An 18703-nucleotide genomic window follows, 5' to 3' on the forward strand; every position below is an offset into this window, starting at 1 on the left:
GAGTGGACCCTGTGCCTCCCAGGCCGCCCTCCCCACCCCACCCCTGTGCCTCCCAGGCCGCACTCCCCACCCCACCCCTGTGCCTCCCAGGCCGCACTCCCCACCCCACCCCTGTGCCTCTGAGCAGAGCCCACTACAGGCTGCTGCCCCCAGACAGGATCTGACTGTGGTCCACGCTGGTGCCATGCAGAGTGGTCTTTATTTTCTCAGAGGAGCCAGGGAGGGGCCCCTGAGAGGCTGTGGGGAGGCTGAGTTCTCTTTAGAAAGCCCCCCCCACCGACTGGCCCTAGGCCTCAGGGGACTTGGAGGGGATGGGACCCTTCCCTGGGACGCAGCCCCTGCAATGGTCTGTGCTACCCCATCATGTCTGACTCTCAGCCTGGCCTCTCATTTCAGAAGGCAGGTGTGGAGGAGATCTGAATGATGTTTTCAGACGCCTCAGCAGTTTGGACTAAAAATAGGGTCAACGAGAAGTGGAGAAGCAGGAGCCGAAGGCTGGACAAGCACTAGTGGCCACAGTGACGCAAAGCAATGGAACTTTCCAGAAATCCCACCCTGCAGTCCTGGAGCCTTCGCCCCAGTGCTGAAGTCCCCTGCCCGATCCATATCCTTCACTCTGCAGAATGGTTGGGGTAGCCCCCAGCACTGGGGTTCCCCCAGCAGCCTCCCAAGGCCCCGCATCGCCTACAGTGGGGTGTGGCCACCCCGGAACACAGGGATCTGGAATTGCTCCCCCGGATTCTGGGCACAAGGCCAGCACTACCAGGCAGCAGGGGGCCAGGTGTGACTGGAGGGACGTTGTCAATCCCGAGTCCCCGGGAAGTGACCTCTTGGACAAAGTCACCAGGCTCCCAAAGGGCTGATGTCGCCCTCGGAGGCCTGCGGGCCTGGAGCCACGCCCGCCGTGAACCCAATCCAGTGTCTTAGGACCAAGAACAAAGTGAATATTTGGGGTGTGGCTAATGTTATTCTAAATACCTATGGAACCAGCTGATCTAAAAACAAAACCGTTTTCTGAAAGCACTGAGCTCAAAGCAGCCGAGTATTCCTTCCCCTCCCACCAGGGGGCCCGGCTCCGCCTCCCTCATGGTCGCTGCAGGGGGCGGGAGGGGTGGGGTGGGCTGGGGGCCTGTGTCCACCTCCCTTCAGCTCCCTCCGTCCACACAGGTCTCACAGGGTGGTCAGGCGAGTTTATCAGAAACACCACAGCCTGGGCGGCTTAAGTAACATTTATTTCTCAGTCAGGAGGCTGGACGTCGAGATCAAGGCGCCGGCATATTTGGCATCTGGTGACGCCTCACTTTCTGGTCACTAGCCGGCTGCCTTCTCACTGTATCCTCGTGGCTGAAAGGGAAAAGAGCTCTCTGGGGTCTCTTCTCACCAGGGCCCTGATCCCACTCATGAGGCCTCCACCCCCGGGACCTCATCACCCCCCAAAGGCCCACCTCCTGCAATAGTCATGTTGGGCATCAGGTTTCAATACACGAATTTTGGCAGGGACCCAAATGTTCGGTCTACAGCAGAAGTGGTGCAGGACCTGCCTGGGTCTCATCTCATCCCAGAGTCCAAATCCTTTGGCAAAACAGAAGGGGAACTGACCCCTGCCTGGACCAGCCACCAGCCCGCCCGCCCTCCCAGTGGACGGCACACGGCTTGGGAAGAGCTGGGAGGGGAGGCTGAAGGGGAGGGGACAGCCAGCAAGCTCCTCTCCCAGCAGAGAGACCCTGAGAGACCCTGGAGGACCCCTGCCAGCCCAGCTGTTGGCCCAGGCCCTGTCCATCTGAGGCCCGACCTCCACCCTCTGCCCGCACCCTGCATGCCCGGCCCGGCTCAAGGAGAGCGCGGCCACTGCATTCACACTCACACCATCTGCAAACCCCTGGCCATTTCTTCATCCACGTGGGGGCCGTCCAGCTGGCCTCCAGGCCTCGGTGCTCAAAGCAGTGTCTGCTCCAGCCATGATCCAGCGGCCTCCTGGGCAAGTTATTCCCAGTCCCTGGGATCCATCATCTCTCTTCTGCCAGGAGGACCTGGAGAACCAAGGATGCTTGGCTTCCTAGCCTCGTCGGGCTCTGCCCCGGCCTTCCATGCAAGCCCAACACAGGAAGTCGGGGTGTCTGGAGCGGAAGAGGGCGTGGTCTGTGACACGGAACATTTTAGCCTCTGCGGGTGTAGCTGGTGGGAGGCTGGGCCCAATAACACTTTATTATGGACACTGAAATTTAAATTTCATATAATTTGCATGTCAAGAAATATTCTTCTTTATATTTTTCCCCAACCACTTAAAAATACAAAAATCATTTCAGTTTGCTGGTAAGCAAAGATGGAGGCAGAACAGGGGCTCAGATCTGCAGTTTTCTGCCCTGGCCTTAGATGGTTCTTTTTAAAGAGACCCTTTGAAAGAGACCCTTTGGTTTCCATATTTTAAATACAGAATATTTTATAAAGTTTCCATTTATACACATTTAAAAAAAATGTTACTCTAAGACCACACTTGCCACTTGGTTTGGAATTCGCAGATTCTGTCCTACACTTCTGGGCCTGAAGCCCCGCCCCAGGCAGCCAGTCCCAAGAGCCTTGGGGAGGCAACTCCTGAGACCGCAGCCCCCGGCTCACACGTATACATGGGGCAGGGCACCCCCCCATCCACCCTCCCACAGCTCGTTCCACCCGAAGGACCCAGGACGCCTGGAACCTCGCAGCAACCCCCGAGGCCAAGGGGGTGTCCACCAGCTGAGGGAGGCCAGCGGTCGCCCAGGCTCCAAGTGAGGTTCAGAAACATCGGTTTTCCGGGTCAAGCTCTGCTCGCTCTGGACCTTGTATATAGAGGTGTGCATACACCTCAGAAACACAGGGCCTGGGCTGGGGGCCGGTACACAGCCATATGCAGGTGTGGGGACCAGAAGACAGTCCCAGGCCTTGGCCCCGGGTCCTTGCAGACGTCCTTCTGATTCAGGAGCCCAGTGGGGCCTCGGGAGAGTGGGGAAGGGTCAGTGTGTCCCACATCGCAAATTTCAAATGGACACCAAAGCAAGGCCGGGAGGACGGTAGGTATGACGTCCATGCCTGAGGGTCCCACTGACACACGGCCTCCCATGGGTGCTGGAGGATCCCCGGCCTTCTCGGTCCCTGTGCAGGGGGATGGGTGCAGCTTGGGGGCAGGGAAGTGGGGGGTCGTTCCCCTAATACCCCCAGATGTGTGGTAGGGACACACTGGCTTCTGGCCAGCATAGGAGGGGTGAGACCCCCGATCCCCTGGGACGGGGTCCGCACAGCGTTTCCAGGCAGAGAACCGCCACAAAAGACCAGACACAGAGGTTAGGCCTGAAGCACTTTTCCAGCCTCCCCCTACAAAGAGAAAAAAAGGCAGAAACTTTCTCTCTAGGCCAAGGATAAATTAGCCGAGGGCAAACACAGCACAATGATCATTTATCATCTTGAGCCAGAGAGGGTACTGGGAATCCTGTCCTGGCCTCAGGACTCAAGGTCAGAGCTTCTGCTTTCCCTCATTATTTCTATTTTTAAATATTGTGCTCAGGCCTCTTGCAAAAATAGCAAGAGGTGAGGACATGTCAAGCGCTAACATGCCTCCGCTTTGTCAGAAAACTGCAGGGATGCAGGAAAAACCAGCCAGGATCTGGGCAAGTGGCATCGCATCGTCCACCACCAGGGTTGGTGGCCCCCCTGCTCGCTGCACAAGTGAGTAAACTGAGGTCCCCCAGGGCAGGCACACACCAGGGTCAGTCCAGGAGTAAGGCCCTGGAGCCATGGGTACTGGTCCCTCTGAAACACTGGCCCAGGCGGCCAGAAGGCCCAGGTCCTGGGGTCCTGATGGCAGGGGAGCAGCGAGAGCAGGGCTGCCCACTTGTAGGGCCCCGACCTTTCTGTTCTGACCATAGGGCAGGGCCTTCCCAAGCGGTGCCTGAGAGCTTAGATGCTGGACATTCAGTCCCATCACAAGGAAATTAGGATGTGCCCCTTTGGGAAGAGCTGAGGGACAAGGAACACACATGTGTGCACACACAGACGTGGGTGAGTGTGTACACGTGTACACGTATTCGTGTGTGGATGAGCACGCGCACATGTGTGTGTGATGCGTGTACACGTGTGTTCGTGTGTTCAAGTGCGTGTGCACACACGTGCGTGTTAGTATGTATATGCGTGTGCACAGCCCCCTTCCAGGCCTGGAGGAGCAGGGATTCTCGAAAGGGCCAGGAAGCCCCTGCTCCTCTCCACCCAGAAGGCTAGGCATCAGCCCCCATCCTGGAGCAGCTTCGTGGAGGTGAGTAAACCCAGGGCAGCGGGCCCTGCTGTACCTGACGTTAGAATCACCAGAGCAGGTCCATGTCCGCTGGACCCTGCGAGTCTGGAAAGGGTCACCCTCAGCTGACGCTCCGGGGCCACACTCCACCTCTCCTTTTCTGTCTCCATCTAGAATGCAGCATCTGGCTCCAGGCCCGGAGGCAGACGGGTGGCCGTGGAAAGAGAACAGAGAAGCAGCAGCAGGACGGCCGTCTGCTCTGTCCTCCCGCAAGCCCCCCGAAGGCCCCCAACCCACCCACTCGGAGCCACGTTGGCAGGCTGGGGCTCCTTGGAAAGGACCCTCTGGGGCTGACTGGGGACCTGCCTTACACAGAGGCCTTGTCTAACCCTCTGGTCTACTCACCCCTTCATTAACTGAACACACATCCCAAAGTGCCCACAGGGAGCCGGGCTCTGCCCTCAGCCCTCGAGTGTGGTGCGTCCAGGACGAAGAGTAAAGGGACGGGGGCTCCCGTCCTTCCTGGGCCCAGGACTCCCACTCATCGCCAGGAGACCAGCGGCATCGCTGCATCTTCCCTGGGGGTGGCTGGGAGCCCCAGGGTCACTTTCCCAAAGGCCTCATGACCCCCTTGCAGGACAGAGGCTGCTTTCTACACCAGAGCCCTGGGGAGTTGGTGTGCAGACAGCCCTGGGCCAACACGGCGTTGCAGAGCAAGGGGTAGCGGCAGGGCAGGCTGACTGGGGGAGATGGCTGTGTGGACCCCTGACAAAGGGAAAGGCACTGCACCATAAAGTGGTCCAAAGCCGGTGCTACTTACCAAATTGCCCAGGACCCAGCATCATAATATGACAGCATTTGGCTTCTCATGTTTTCTGTGGTCAGGGGATCTGGCGGCCTGGCTGTGTCTTCAGCCTTGAGGGCTGTCAGGGGGTGGGTTAGGGGTGCCATGGGTGCCCCCAGTCCATGTCATGTGGGCCCCTCTGCCTCTTCATTGGCTGCTCACAGCAGGGCAGCAGCCTTTCTAGAGGGGGAGAGAGAGAGAGAGAGAGAGAGAGAGGTCAGAGCACTTATTCCCTGATCTCTGAGGAAGAGCCCTCTATCCCCACACTCTCCCATTAGAACCTAGACCTGGGTCCTGGCTACACACACAGTGAGGGGGGTGCACAAGGGTGGCTACTGTCTGGGGTGATAACACTGAGACGTGACACCTTAAGGGGAGGGGACCCCACCTGACCCCAGAGCCGCGCCTGCCCCTTGTTCCAAGTGTCCTGCCTGCCATGGCTCAGTTCTGAGGACCCACCCAGGTCTCCACCGAGTGCAAGTGTCGCAGCCCTGCACTCTGCACAACCTTTTTGAAAGTCAAGACCCTTAAAGCTAGGGGCTTCCCTGGTGGCGCAGTGGTTAAGAATCCGCCTGCCAATGTAGCGGACACGGGTTCAAGCCCTGGTCCGGGAAGATCCCACATGCCGCGGAGCAACTAAGCCCGTGCGCCACAACTACTGAGCCTGCGCTCTAGAGCCCGCAGGCCACAACTACTGAAGCCCGTGTGCCTAGAGCCCGTGCTCCGCAACAAGAGAAGCCACTACGACGAGAAGCAGGCACACCACAACGAAGAGTAGCTCCCGCTCTCAGCAACAAGAGAAAGCCCGTGCGCAGCAATGAAGACCCAACGCAGCAAAAAATAAATAAATAAAATATAAATAAATTTATATATAAAAAAAAAGACCCTTAAAGCTATTCATACCATCGACCCAGAAGGAAATTACTCAGCTGAAGGACAAACAAATAAAAACATAATAGCAACAAAAAAAGGCTTCCATTCCTGAAGATATTTGTGACATTACGTGTAAAATACACACATGGAGGAAAAGAACATTTTAACATTCAAGTGATGGGAGGTGAATCATGGCTGATGAAGTTACTGGAATATGATTGTGTTACGACAGGTTTCAGCATGACTTAGATCCTGAGAAAATAGTGCCAATTATGTGTTAAAACAAGGTGGTTTGTGCACTGAGACAGAGGCCACGTGGAATGTCCACATTAGTGCTGAAAATGGTAGTAGGTGTGAGCAAATGTGAAAAAGAATGTGCTAAAGTAACAGGATTATGGGTGTGTGTTTTCCTCAAATTTCTCTTTAACAGAATGATCCAGGTTTTGCTAACATAGAGGAGATGAGAGGTCAGGGCAGGGGCTCCTTGCTGAGCCAGAAGAGCCTGGGGGGGGGGGTGGGGGGGCCAGGGGCGTGGGAGGTGGAACAGGTGGGTCTGAGGAGGGAGAGGTGGGGAGAGGGTCGGGGTGAAGAGGCCCGGCCTCTGGGAACCTCTCAGTCAGGCTCATCGTAATTAAAGAAAGGAAGATTAATGGTGTTAACATTCTCCCAAAATGATGATGGAGAAACTAAGTACTGAAAAAAAAATTTAAGATAATGGGAAATGAGGTGTGTGCATATAAATATTTTCCCTTTAGTCAGTTGTGATCAAGGAAGGCAGTGCCTCAGGCTTTTGTGACAAGATACGTCCCTCCCCCCACCATCCTGGCGGCTGTCACTCAAGCTGGGGCTTGATGGTGAGAAGCAATTGCCCACCGGCTCATTTTATGGCTCATTAAGCAAGCACAGCAGATGCCTAGTCCTGCTTTCGGCCTTGAGGATAGTCTGAATGTCTGCAGTGCTAATGATGCTGGACTTAGCAAAGGTCAGGGCGAATATTCATGGAATCTGTAACCGCACAGAGTCAGGGGTCTGTTTCTTCCTCCTGCAATCCTGTGGGTGTGACTAAAAGCCAGGCTGAAACCCATGCAATGAGGAAATTGCATGACTACCTAAGGCACTGGGGAGGGAGTGGCAGGAGTCTGCAAGGGACAGACACACCTGTGTCCCGGGCATCGGGACAGGAGCAGCCCTGACTTAATGAGTCTTTTGTTCAACCAAGGCCACATTTAAGGATTTCATAGGAAGGGGGGTCTTCCCCTGAGACAGGGAGCAGCTCAAGTCCATTTTCCCTTTGAAATAGTCCTCTTGATTTTTAACATACAAGTGGTTTAGATTCAATGATTTTATACTTGTTAAAAAATATATGTGGACGTGTAAATAAAAGTGGATAAAGGGATTAGTCTCCGAAATTTACAAACAGCTCCTTTGGCTCAATATCAAAAAAAAAAAAACACACAACCCAATCAAAAAATGGGCAGATGACCTAAATAGACATTTCTCCAAAGAAGACATACAGATGGCCAAGAAGCACATGAAAAGATGCTCAACATTGCTAATTATTAGAGAAATGCAAATCAAAACTACAATGAGATATCACCCCACACCAGTCAGAATGGCCGTCATCAAAAAAATCTCCAAACAACAAATGCTGGAGAGGGTGTGGAGAAAAGGGAACCCTCCTACACTGTTGATGGGAATGTAAATTGGTGCAGCCACTATGGAGGAGGACAGTACGGACGTTCCTTAAGAAACTAAAAATAGAGCTACTGTATGATCCAGCAATCCCACTCCTGGGCGTGTATCCAGAGAAAAACATGGTTCGAAAGGATACATGCACCCCAATATTCATAGCAGCGCTGTTACAATAGCCAATACATGGAAGCAACCTAAATGTCCATTGAGAGATGAATGGATAAAGAATATGTGGTACATATATACAATGGAATATTACTCAGCCATTAAAAAGAATGACATAATGCCATTTGCAGCAACATAGGTGGGCCTGAAGATTATCATACTAAGTGAAGTAAGTCAGACAGAGAAAGACAAATATCATATGATATTGCTTATATGCAGAACCTTTAAAAACGGATACAAATGAACTTATTTACAAAACAGAAACTGACTCACAGACTTAGAGAACGAACTTATGGTTACCGGGGAGAAGGGTGGGAGGGAGGGATAGATTGGGAGTTTGGGATTGACACATACACACTGCTATTTATAAAATAGATAACCAACAAGGACCTACTGTATAGCACAGGGAATGCTGCTCAATATTCTGTAATAACCTAAATGGGAAAAGAATTTGAAAAAAAATAGATACATGTATATGTATAACTGAATCACTTTGCTGTACACCTGAAACTAACACAACATTGTTAATCAACTATGTTCTGATATAAAATTAAAAAAAATTAAAGTTCAGCCCTTGATTAATTGAATGAATAAATAAATAACAAAAAATATGAGGATATGTAAATAAAAGTGGATAAAACATCAAAATGCAGCCCCTGAAGGAGTTGCAAGGGGTAGGGGACCTGGAATCCCTCGACCCTGGTCTTGGAGGGGCCAGGGACACCCCGACAACTCTGCAGGATCTGAGGGACCCACTGGAGACCCTGGATCCTTTAGATTGGGAGCAGCCAGGCCGACCACGCAGGCGGCTCCACAGGGGTGCTCCCTGCAAGCAGACTCCAGTTTGGGAGGCGGGCTGGTCTGGCTCGGAGCGTGGTACCCACGGCCAAGAGGACTGTGCTGCTTGAGAGGTCACTGAACCACGGACATTGTGTGGCCAGAGAGATAGCTGTCGGTGGTGGGTGGTGGATGAGTGATTCTCACACACAGACCGGAGGGCGGCACCTGAGGCCACGGAGAGACCCTCTAGAACTTGCTTCTTCTGTCAGTGCTTGCTCCCTTCAGGGAGGCTAGGACACCTCTGCCTGCCCCCAGAGTCCAGGGGAAAGGTGGCCAGTCACAGAGATCCCACTGGCCTGGCCCCCCCTGGCTCTGACTGTCGGGACCAGGAACTGAATAGCCCCACTGATGCCTGCAGTGCAGGGGGGGCTAGATGGCCACGTCCACGGAGATGCTGTGCACACCACCCCCTGCCCCATGCTGGTGTCACGGGAACCCACGTGGCCGCGGAGACCATGTCCGAGCAGCTGGTCCACAAGACTACACCTGGATTGGGAAGATTGTGTGAAGCTGGTGATGACGTGACACGAAACCATCTGCTTTCAAGAAGAAAGAGTGGGGAACAGTGGGCGCCATCAAAAGCGGCTGTGCGTTTGCAGGTTGCTTGGGAACTTTACTGCCAACATTTCTGTGGCAGAGTAGGCCAGTGTGTGCAGGCCAGGGTGGGAGTGAGGACTTGTAGGGTTGACTTAGCCCCTCCTGGAATGCCCACCAAAATTCCTGGGACGTGAAGCTTGTTCTGAGCACCACAATTTGAAAACCTCTGGCTTGTCCTCTGGGCTGGAGGGCAGCTGCTGTGGACCTGGATGTTCACCTAAGCAACTGCCCTGAGGACTGCTCACACTCCGGGGTGGTGCTGAGCGGACCCCTCAGGGCCTTGAGCGGCCCTCCACGGTGGCGGGGGGCAGCCCTGCTAGCATCTGGCTGGGGGACATTCAGCCTGTCTGGGGTAGAGGGCACAGCAGTGGTGAGAGCTGAGGCCGGAAGCTCGTCCTTCCTGCTGGCATTTCTCTTGAATAAGCGGGGTCAGGAGGTACAGGGGGAAGATGGCAGGGTCATGAGAGGCACTTGGCAACTGGCCAGAAGCAATATCCGGCCCTCATCCTTCCAGCTCCTCAGAGAAGCAGATTCTGTCTGGGGGGCAAGGGAAGTTGTCTGGTCACCGGCTGGAGCTCCTGATGACCGCGTCTGCCAGGCTCTGGTGCCCAGAGTCCCTCCACAATTTAACCTCACAGCTCAGGAACCCACTGTCGTCTGTTACCAGGATGGGAAAGCACCGTTTCCTCTAAGAAAGCCTACTGTTCAGACCCATGATTTTTATCAGATGGTTAAACTGGGAGCTGATGAGGAACTGTTGGTCCACCTCAGCTTTACTGCCGAGACCTGGCCCCCTGGTATCACACCGTGAGCCAAGGATGACGGGACGTGAGGGCAGACCCTCAGGTCTGCATGCACAATAGCATCTGCTCAGAGCTTGTAGGAGAGGGTCCTTGTCGTGGACCCAAAGCTAAGGAGAGCTCTACGCGGGCCGCGGTGGGAATCGGGATGTTGAGCCAGTGACCGTGACGCTGTTCCCTGAGCCCCGAGGAACTACCTTCCTAAAAGCTGAATTGGACGCGAATGAAACCACACCTGTGTGGCCAGGTGAGGGTTGTGTCCAGGCCCCGACAGACGCCCACAGGATCAGCGCCACTGGCCCCAGGAGAGGTTCTGGGAAGTGTGGCTCTCCTGTTCTGACCGGAGGGTTCCTTCCGTCAACACCCATTGCGTATGTGTCCCTCCGGACCTTCCTTCAAGGTAAATGTCAGCACCTTGTGGGGCCAGCCAACAAAAACAGCAGCTGAGGGAAATGTCCCTGAGACTCTTCCCCGAGGAAACCTTCAACATTTTCAATGGGTACTTTATTCAAGTTTGAACACTGTGCTGCCCTTGACGATGGGATTTCTTTGTCTTCTGGCAAACAGCGACCAGGGGCTTTTGTTTCTACTTTCCAGAATAGAAGCCTGCTCAGGGAATCCTTCCCCAGAGCACCCAGTACAGTCTCTCCATGCGCGTGGGGAGCTGCACACCCTCTGCGAGGTCTCTGCCTGACACCTGATGCCCCGGCAGGGATGGGACGTCCACCTGCGGAGCCGGGAGAGCTGGTATTAGATGTGAATGAGAGAGCTAAGAGGACTGTTCTGCTTTTGCTCTGACACCACCTGCTCGGGTCCCGTGTCCTAGAAGCAGCCAGGGCCGTGCAGAACCGTGAATGTGACACAGGACACGTCTACCAGGGGCTGGACGGGGAGAGCCCTCATTCTGAGAGATGCAGGCTGTGTCATTCACAGGCACAAGCTCACCAACTTCTTCCTGTACGGAAGGCCGGCTGTGGGTTTTGTCGGAAGCCTCACGTGAGCTCTGCTGGTGAGCTGCATTTTCTTTCCCTGGATCTGGTGAGATCTGGTGGGATTTGGTGGGCAGGCACCTGGCTGAGGCTGGCCAGCCCGAGCCCCTGGTCCCTCTGATGTGTGATGGGCCCAGGGTGAGCACGACCCCACGGTCTTGGAGACCACCTTGCAGGCTGATGTGAACTCAAGTGTGGAGCAGAGAGAAGAGGTCTGTTTCTCAAGATCACCAGCTTGAGGGAGAGGTAAGCCCAGAATGGGTCTTGGTGACATTTGTGGAGGAGCTTCTGGAGAGCGAAGCCGCACTCAGGGAGCAGTTCTGGAGACGAGCGAGGGAGGGAGGGAGGGAGGGTCCAGCGACTCTGTGGGTCTCTAAGTCCATCTGTCTGCCAGAGTCCAACTCCTGGATGTTTTCAATGACCTGAGCTAATAAAATTATGTTTAATTTTTATTTTGCCTGATTTAATTTGGCTTTGATTTCTATTACTTTAAACAAAAAGAATTTTAGAGAGATGCTACTTCAGTCTGGAAAAGAGAAATTTGAGGCTTAGGTGATGCAAGGACTGAATGTTTGTGTCCTCCCCAGATTCATATGGGGAAATCCTAATGCCCAATGGGATGGCGTTTGGGGTTGGAGCCTTCGGGAGGCGACTAGGTCATGAGGGCAGAGCCCTCATGAAAGGGATTAGTGCCCTTGTAAGAAGAGACTGGGGTCCCCTCGGCCCCTTCCACCAAGTGAGGCCATGGCAAGGAGATAGCCATCCCTGAACCAGGAAGTGGGCCCTCTCCCGACCGTGCTGGCACCCTGATCTTGGACCTGCAGAACTGTGAGAAATAAATACCAGTCTGCGGTATCTTTGGTCTGGCAGCCAGAAGGGCCCGGACAGATGGGCAGGGAGGTGTCCAGGGTCGCCTGTCTGGGAACAGGGGCAGCCTTACTCAGCTCCCATTGCTTTAATCACCAATAATTTGGTTCTCAAGCTCCAATGAACATGGGATTCACTGAGGGAGCTTGTTAAATGCAGACTGAAGGGCCTCCACCACAGATTCTACTCAACAGGTCCCAGGAATCTGCATTTTCCACAAAAGTCCCAGGTGATTCTGGCGCAGACCACATCTTAGTGAAGATAAAATCTACTCTGCGGGACTTCCCTGATGGTCCAGTGGTTAAGACTCTGCGCTCCCACTGCAGGGGGCACGGGTTTGATCCCTGGTCGGGGAAGTTCCGCGTGCTGCACAGTGTGCCACCTCCCCCCGCAACCCCCCAAAAAATCTACTCTGCGATACTGGCTGTCCTTGTTCATCCCTGATAGCATCTGTACCCAAATCTTCACCTAGAATCACAGACTTTAGCACTGTCGTCACGTCTCAACGGGCGGAGCTTGGCCCCTGAACAGGCCTGTGTGTCTGACCTCGGGGCTGGCCCTCCAGACCCTGTTAGGGACACAGGTGTGCCCCCTCCTCCCGCAGGGCCTTTTGTACAGAAAGCCCAGGTGACAGGCCCGTCCCCTCTCACACTGTGGGACTTTGGTCTTGTGATGAATCGTGGACGAGATTTTAGTACCCTCACAGGCAGACGCGTGGCTCTGGCAACCGGACAGTGATCCAGGAGGAAATTCTGCTGTGCAGACGTGTCCTCCAGCGTTCTGTCTTCCTTGGCTCTGTGCCCCACGCTCTGCCGCCTGTGCATTTCCTCAGGGGCCTCGGTGGGCCCAGCCTGGACCGAGGAGGGCATCAGGACAGACCAGCTTGAACCCCCTCCACACACACCCACAGAGAAGGAGTTCTGTTCAGACCTGAAAACTCTGCTGCAAGTGAACAGCCCCAATGATCACAACTTCACCAGTAAAATTCATATTTCTTGGGCTCTTTCTGAAGGAAAGGGAAACAGGCAATTAGGGTAAATTGTGACCCCTCTGTGTCACCAAGGGGTGGAGCAGGAGGCAGGAGGCCCTCCAGCGACCCCAGTGGAACCACAGCCCTCAGTTTAGGGAATTTTTGAACTATGTGGGCCAGCTGGCGGCTGTGCTCACAGGGGCTGCCCACGCCGGTCTACCCAGCACCACGCTCCCTCCCGTGGCCATGGCATGGCGCGGCCCTTCCCTGTCGCCCTCTAATTCTCCTGACCGGCCACAGATCCCACTCCTTCCTGAAACACTTCCCCATCTGGCTCCCACTCACCACATTTTCCTGTTTTCGTTGGTCCACCCGGCCTCACCAGCCTCCTTCGCACGGCGTCACCGTCCTGGCTCCATCCTGGCACTGCTCTCCCCCGCGTCGCTGTCCTGCTCGTGACCGCGACCCCTTGGCTCTGAGCATCGGCCGCTGATCCCCAGCCCCAGCCCCAGCCCCTGGTCTGAATCCAGGTCCACATGCCCTACAGCCTGGGGAACCTCTCCTACGGGTCGTGTGATAGGCCGACCATGTCCTCTCACACCTGCCGTGAGCCTGCCCTCTGAAGTCAAGGGTTCTGTCCATCCCCTCTGCCCTCCCTCTGTCTACCTCACATCTGTCTCGGACCCCTTCTCCTTGCCCCCACCTTTCCCCACGGTCAGAGCTGCTGCCCCTCCCGAAGGCACGACCGAAGCCCCTCCCCACTCACCTCCTTCCTCCTTCCCGCAGTAATTGGGCCGTCACCTCCTCTCAGGGAGCTTCTACTTTCCATCAGAAGAGCAGCAAAAAAAAAAAAAAAAAAAAAAAGAAGGAGAATTTATGAATACCTGTGACAAAGATTGCTAGTTCGAGCTGAGGTCTAGAAAAAACCCCTGCTTTCCTGAGTCACACTCACCCCCTGCACCAAAAGAGTGGGCTTTTCCTGCACCAGCTGGGCACCCTATGGTGCCCTCAGTTCTGACAGATCCCATGGGTGATGGGTCAACCCCTGGGATGGCCCCCACTCAGGTGCCAGGTCTAGGTTGTTACCTGTGCTTCTGACCAACCAGCTATAACACAGGGGGTCCCCTGACCTCCTCTTTGGGTTCAGTAATCTGCTACAGTGGCTCACAGAACTCAGGGAAACACTCCTTACGTTTACTGGTTTATTATAGTAAAGGATGTGATCTAGGAACCGGGCCGCACAGCAGGAGGTGAGCGGCAGGCGAGGGAGAGAAGCTTCATCCGCCGCTCCCGATAGCGTGCATGACTGCCTGAACAATTCCCCACCACCCGTCTGTGGAAAAATGATCTTCCACAAAGCCGGTCCCTGGTGCCAAAATGGTTGGGTACTGCTGATCTAGGATACAAATGCCCAACTTTCAGGTGGGCACATGGTCACCTGAACTGTTGATGCATTTCCCAGACTCTGCTGCAGCCGGTATAGGCGGACAGGTAAGCTGGAGTTGAAGATGTATAAGCAGGAGTGGTGTCTGAGAGCTTCTGAAAATCTCCTTGCAAGCTGGGGAGTGGGCAGATATGAAGGCTGGAGCTCCAGCAGCCACTTTGGGAGGGAGAAGGGAAGACATGAGCAATGGGGTAGAAGCATTCTTGGTCACTAGTGACCCGGGTGTGAATTTCATGTCAGCTGGGAATGCCAACCTCTGTGCTTCCTTAACATGGAATAAAATGCATTTCTGACTTGTTTTAGCCACTGTTATTTTGGGTTTCTGTTTACGCAGCTGAACCTAATCATGGGAATAACAAACAACACTGGCCACATCTGTGATTATTCCGAGGCGGCTGCTGCTACAGCAACACACAGAGCCTTTGTCAGCATCCTCTGCCACATCCATGTTCTCATCGTGGCCCTCAGTCCCCAGGCTGCTAAGAGGAACTGACCGCTCTGACCTTGCTCAGGAGGCAGCTTTCGCCTGCTCCGGGAAACCTGTGACTCAATGTCCACCGCTCATCACAGCGTCCTGCCGCCACTGGTTAACATAAAGTCCCTCCTTTCTGATCTTGTCACTTGTCAGCAGGTAAGACCTCCTGGACCAGGGTCTTCTGCCCTGCAGACCACGCCCTCTGTCACAGCTTCCGGGCTGCCTGTCGTGCTGAGATGCGAACAGAAAGGGAACAGGGTGGCAGAGGTCTCCAGAGGGGCCTAGAGAGGGACACGTGCAGCGGCCACCTGCCCTCGGGCCGGTTCGAGGAGGCGCTGCACGCTCGGCATCTCTTTACACTGTGCCATGTGGTGCCCTCTGTGGTGGATGGCATGAGCCCAGCTCTGGAGATGGGGGGGAGGTGACCATCCAAGGTCACGCAGCAGGTGCGCTTCAGGTCCACCCAAACCCAACCTGTTGTCTTAACCGCCTGTTGTGTGTGAACAGGCTTCGGATGTAAACCATGTACAGCCTGTGCCCAGATACTGCTGTCAATTCCTCGGCACCTGAAACTTCTGTGCCCCCAAGGGAGTGTGTCACCTGCCCACGAGGCCTGAACCTCGTGTGGGAGGAGCTGAGCCAGTCTGGTCACCTGCAGTTGGTTCCCAAAATGCAGCCACGCAACTGCCCCAGACAAACAGGTCCTGTATAGAAGGCAGATCTCGGAGGTACCAGAGCACCAGGAGTGGGACAGAAAGGAAAAAGAAACAAAGGCTCTGGAGAAAATCCATGTTCTCAGGGCAAGGTTGCTGGGAAAGGCCAGGCCCTCCTTCTAGACCTATCGTGTCAGCAATCAAGCAGCTGCTTTATGAACCATTAAGCTGACTGTGCTCACTGATGATATTTTAGGTTTTGTTGAAATTCTAAGCTTGTCCCTCTTTCATAATAATCCAACAATGGGTCATCCATCATGGTTACAGCTTCAGAAAGAGAGGGCAGCAAGTGTCATGCCCTATAATGTCCCCAGCAATGTTTATTTTTTCTTTAATTAATCTCCAGAGCTGCCTGGAGAGCAGCACTGCCCACGTGGATGGTGGACAGTTCGTGGGGAGGGCTCGTGTAGCTGCTGATGGGATCTGAATGGGAGGCCACACCGGCGGCCTCTTTATTTCAAGGAAGATCCAACGATGACCAGAAAGCCCTGTGCCTTCCTTCTCTCTGGGCCACCACACATATGGTGGGCCAGGGCCAAGAGGAGGTTGGCCGCAGGACCACGGCATGTGGCTGTACAACCCTCCCACCACCACCCGTTTGATGTCTCTGGGATGATCCTGTCACTTAAACCTATTGTCACAGATACACCCTCTGTGTACTATGTGGGGGGTTCCATTCAGAAGCAGCTCGGGCAAGTAGTCCATAGTGAAACGCTCGAGGTCCTCCACCCCTGCTCCGTCTGGGGAGGTGGCCCACCCAGCCCAGGCTCGGCATTTGCAGAGGTGACCCTAGCCACCCATCCACACTGTGTCCTGGGACTAATCACCTGCCCTCAGGGCCAGCCTTCTGTCCCTTCAGGAGTGCCCATGACAACCCCAAATGTCTCTAGAAGCATCAGACCCCTGAGGTGTAGCTTCAGGACCCGCTCAGCTCCGGAGTGAGCCCAGGTGTGGAGCAGAGCAGGTCCAAGACCAGGAGGGAAGAGGGCTCGGCGATGGTGGCCACAGGGAGGGGCCCTGGAGAGTCAGGACCATGAGAGAGGAGGGACGGGGTTGCCGGCGAGGACTAGCCTCTTAGACACTGCTGAGGAGAAGGAGGCTGTCTTGTGTCTCTTGGCTTTTCTGTAAGTACCTGGGAATCTGCTATGACCCTCACAGGGTCTCACTCGGGTCTAACCTCTTGAGGACCAGGACAGCATCCTTGGCCATGATGTGCTCAGCACAGACCACAGGGCATTTGCTGAGTAAATGCACAACTTGCCACAATTATAAGAGTCAAATAGAATCACTGAAAACCACCAAAATCTATGCAAAAATGGGTGCATCATGCAGTAAGTAAATCTCCTTGTATCTGAACTTTGCATAACTGCAGGTATAAAAACTGCAAGAATTTGACGGAATAAGCAATGAAGGTTGACCCATCCCAGGGCAGAACCCCGCTGGTGGCCATGACTGTGGGTAAAGGTCTAATAGCTGGCTCTCAGGAACAAAAACATATGCATGTACGTACGTGTACAAGCCTATTGTAAATTCTAGTAAAGTGTCTGGAGCACATAGTTTACAAGTAATTTAAAAAATACACAGTACTCTTCATTGTAATTTCCAAACAACCAATTGATTCTCACAGAATACTTCTGTTGATTTTTGGCGAACTCTTGTCTCTACAGGTAACCCATGCCTGTAATTGATCAGCGAGGGTCCTTCCCACGCCCATGTCGGTGGATTTTTTTTTTTTTTTTGCATTAACGGATAAGACAAAAATGAAGCCACAAAATTCAGTCAGATCCTCTCGTTTGTCAACGACTTCTTGACTGAACTGGATTATAGTTTTCTAATACTAAAAGAATATTTCCTCCATTTTCTTGTGCTGTTCACACTGTATTGGCTTCAACACAGTATTAAGTTTAATCTGCACTGTTAACGTTTTCTCTATCCTTTTATTGAGTCAAGACACTCTGCAAAGCAATAAATCAAGTGCTGATTTGCAGGTATGCCCGCATCTGGGGTGTAAACATTCCTGCTACGACCTAGTTCAAGGCACACCTCACAGGACTGACACAGAGTGTGAGCAATGGTCAGCAGTAATTGTGGGTGGAACTAGGAAAGGGGAGACACAGTGTGTGGGGCGTCTTAGGCACACACACTGTGCACCCGACACCAAGACCAGGGATTTAATTATGGTTACAGAACAAAAGGCACACGTATCAGCTTCACAAATAAAAATACCCATTTGATAGGAGCTGGGAGATGAAAGGGGGAGGGAGAGGCAAAGGGGCAGGCAGGGCACCCACCTCACCTTGCAGGACTAGAAAGAGGCCTGCCCATATTGGCTTAAACCAGCTTCTGAGGCTGCTGCTGACTTCTCTCCTCACGGGAGGTCCAGGAACGGGCACCTGGCTGTCTGCTGCCCTGCGTTCACTTCTGTCTGGTTCCCGGCTGCTCCCTCTGGGCCCTGGGGGTCCCCTCATCTGTTAGTCTCCTCTCCACTCCTCTTCTTTGCCGAGCCCCTCTTACAACACAGCACTCTAAAATAGCTTTTCTTTATTAAAATCCATTTATTCTAAAGCTCTTAGGCAGCATTATGAATACTGGTTTTAAACATTAGCCAGAGGATTACAGATAAAATAGAAACTATTTCTCAAAGAAATTTCATCTAAAAATATACCAGTTTCTGCTCTCACCTTATTTTACTGAAGCGCATCAGAGGGAATGCTGGATCTGTGTCCAGGTGAAGGTCACTTATGCCTCTTCATGTTATTCCCAGGAATTACTCAAGAATAGATGAAAAAAAATAGAGGCGAGTTGTCTAAAAAGAGATGTCCATGTAAACAGGCCTTCCCAGCCAGGGAAAAAGAGTTTTCTGCATAAATAATTCAAATAAACCAGGACAAAAGGTGTACCGACCCTGAGGGGGCTCAGGACCCTGCCATCTGGCTGGATGTTACTGCTCACGGAGCTTGAAAAGCCTGTACTGAAGAGTTCTGTGAGCTGTTTCATTTGCCTGTCATTCTTCCCTTGATCTCTGAAAGCCTTTCTCTCCCAAAATTCAGTTAGTCGTTCTGGAAGAAGCTGCGGAGACAGCCCGACTGACTGGGCTCTCCGTTCAAGTGACTGAAGATGAACAGGTCGCTTTAGTGTCACGGGTACTTGATTTCATTCTCCATTTGCAGCAG

The 18703-nt window shown here is 53.5% G+C and overlaps 1 long non-coding RNA gene across 1 annotated transcript; it reads right to left on the reverse strand.

Moving 5' to 3' along the window:
• Nucleotides 1–1097: 1097 nt before the first annotated feature.
• LOC309613744 lies at nt 1098–18299 on the reverse strand. Its single transcript, XR_014235867.1, has 6 exons — nt 18212–18299; nt 13665–13716; nt 4317–5285; nt 1867–2215; nt 1446–1572; nt 1098–1344 (listed from the first exon to the last, which is right to left on the reverse strand). It is a non-coding gene; the product is annotated as an uncharacterized lncRNA (long non-coding RNA).
• Nucleotides 18300–18703: the final 404 nt, after the last annotated feature.

The sequence above is a fragment of the Balaenoptera borealis genome (assembly GCF_965194805.1).
Source record: "Balaenoptera borealis genome assembly, chromosome: 16".
Taxonomy (NCBI): Eukaryota; Metazoa; Chordata; class Mammalia; order Artiodactyla; family Balaenopteridae; genus Balaenoptera; species Balaenoptera borealis.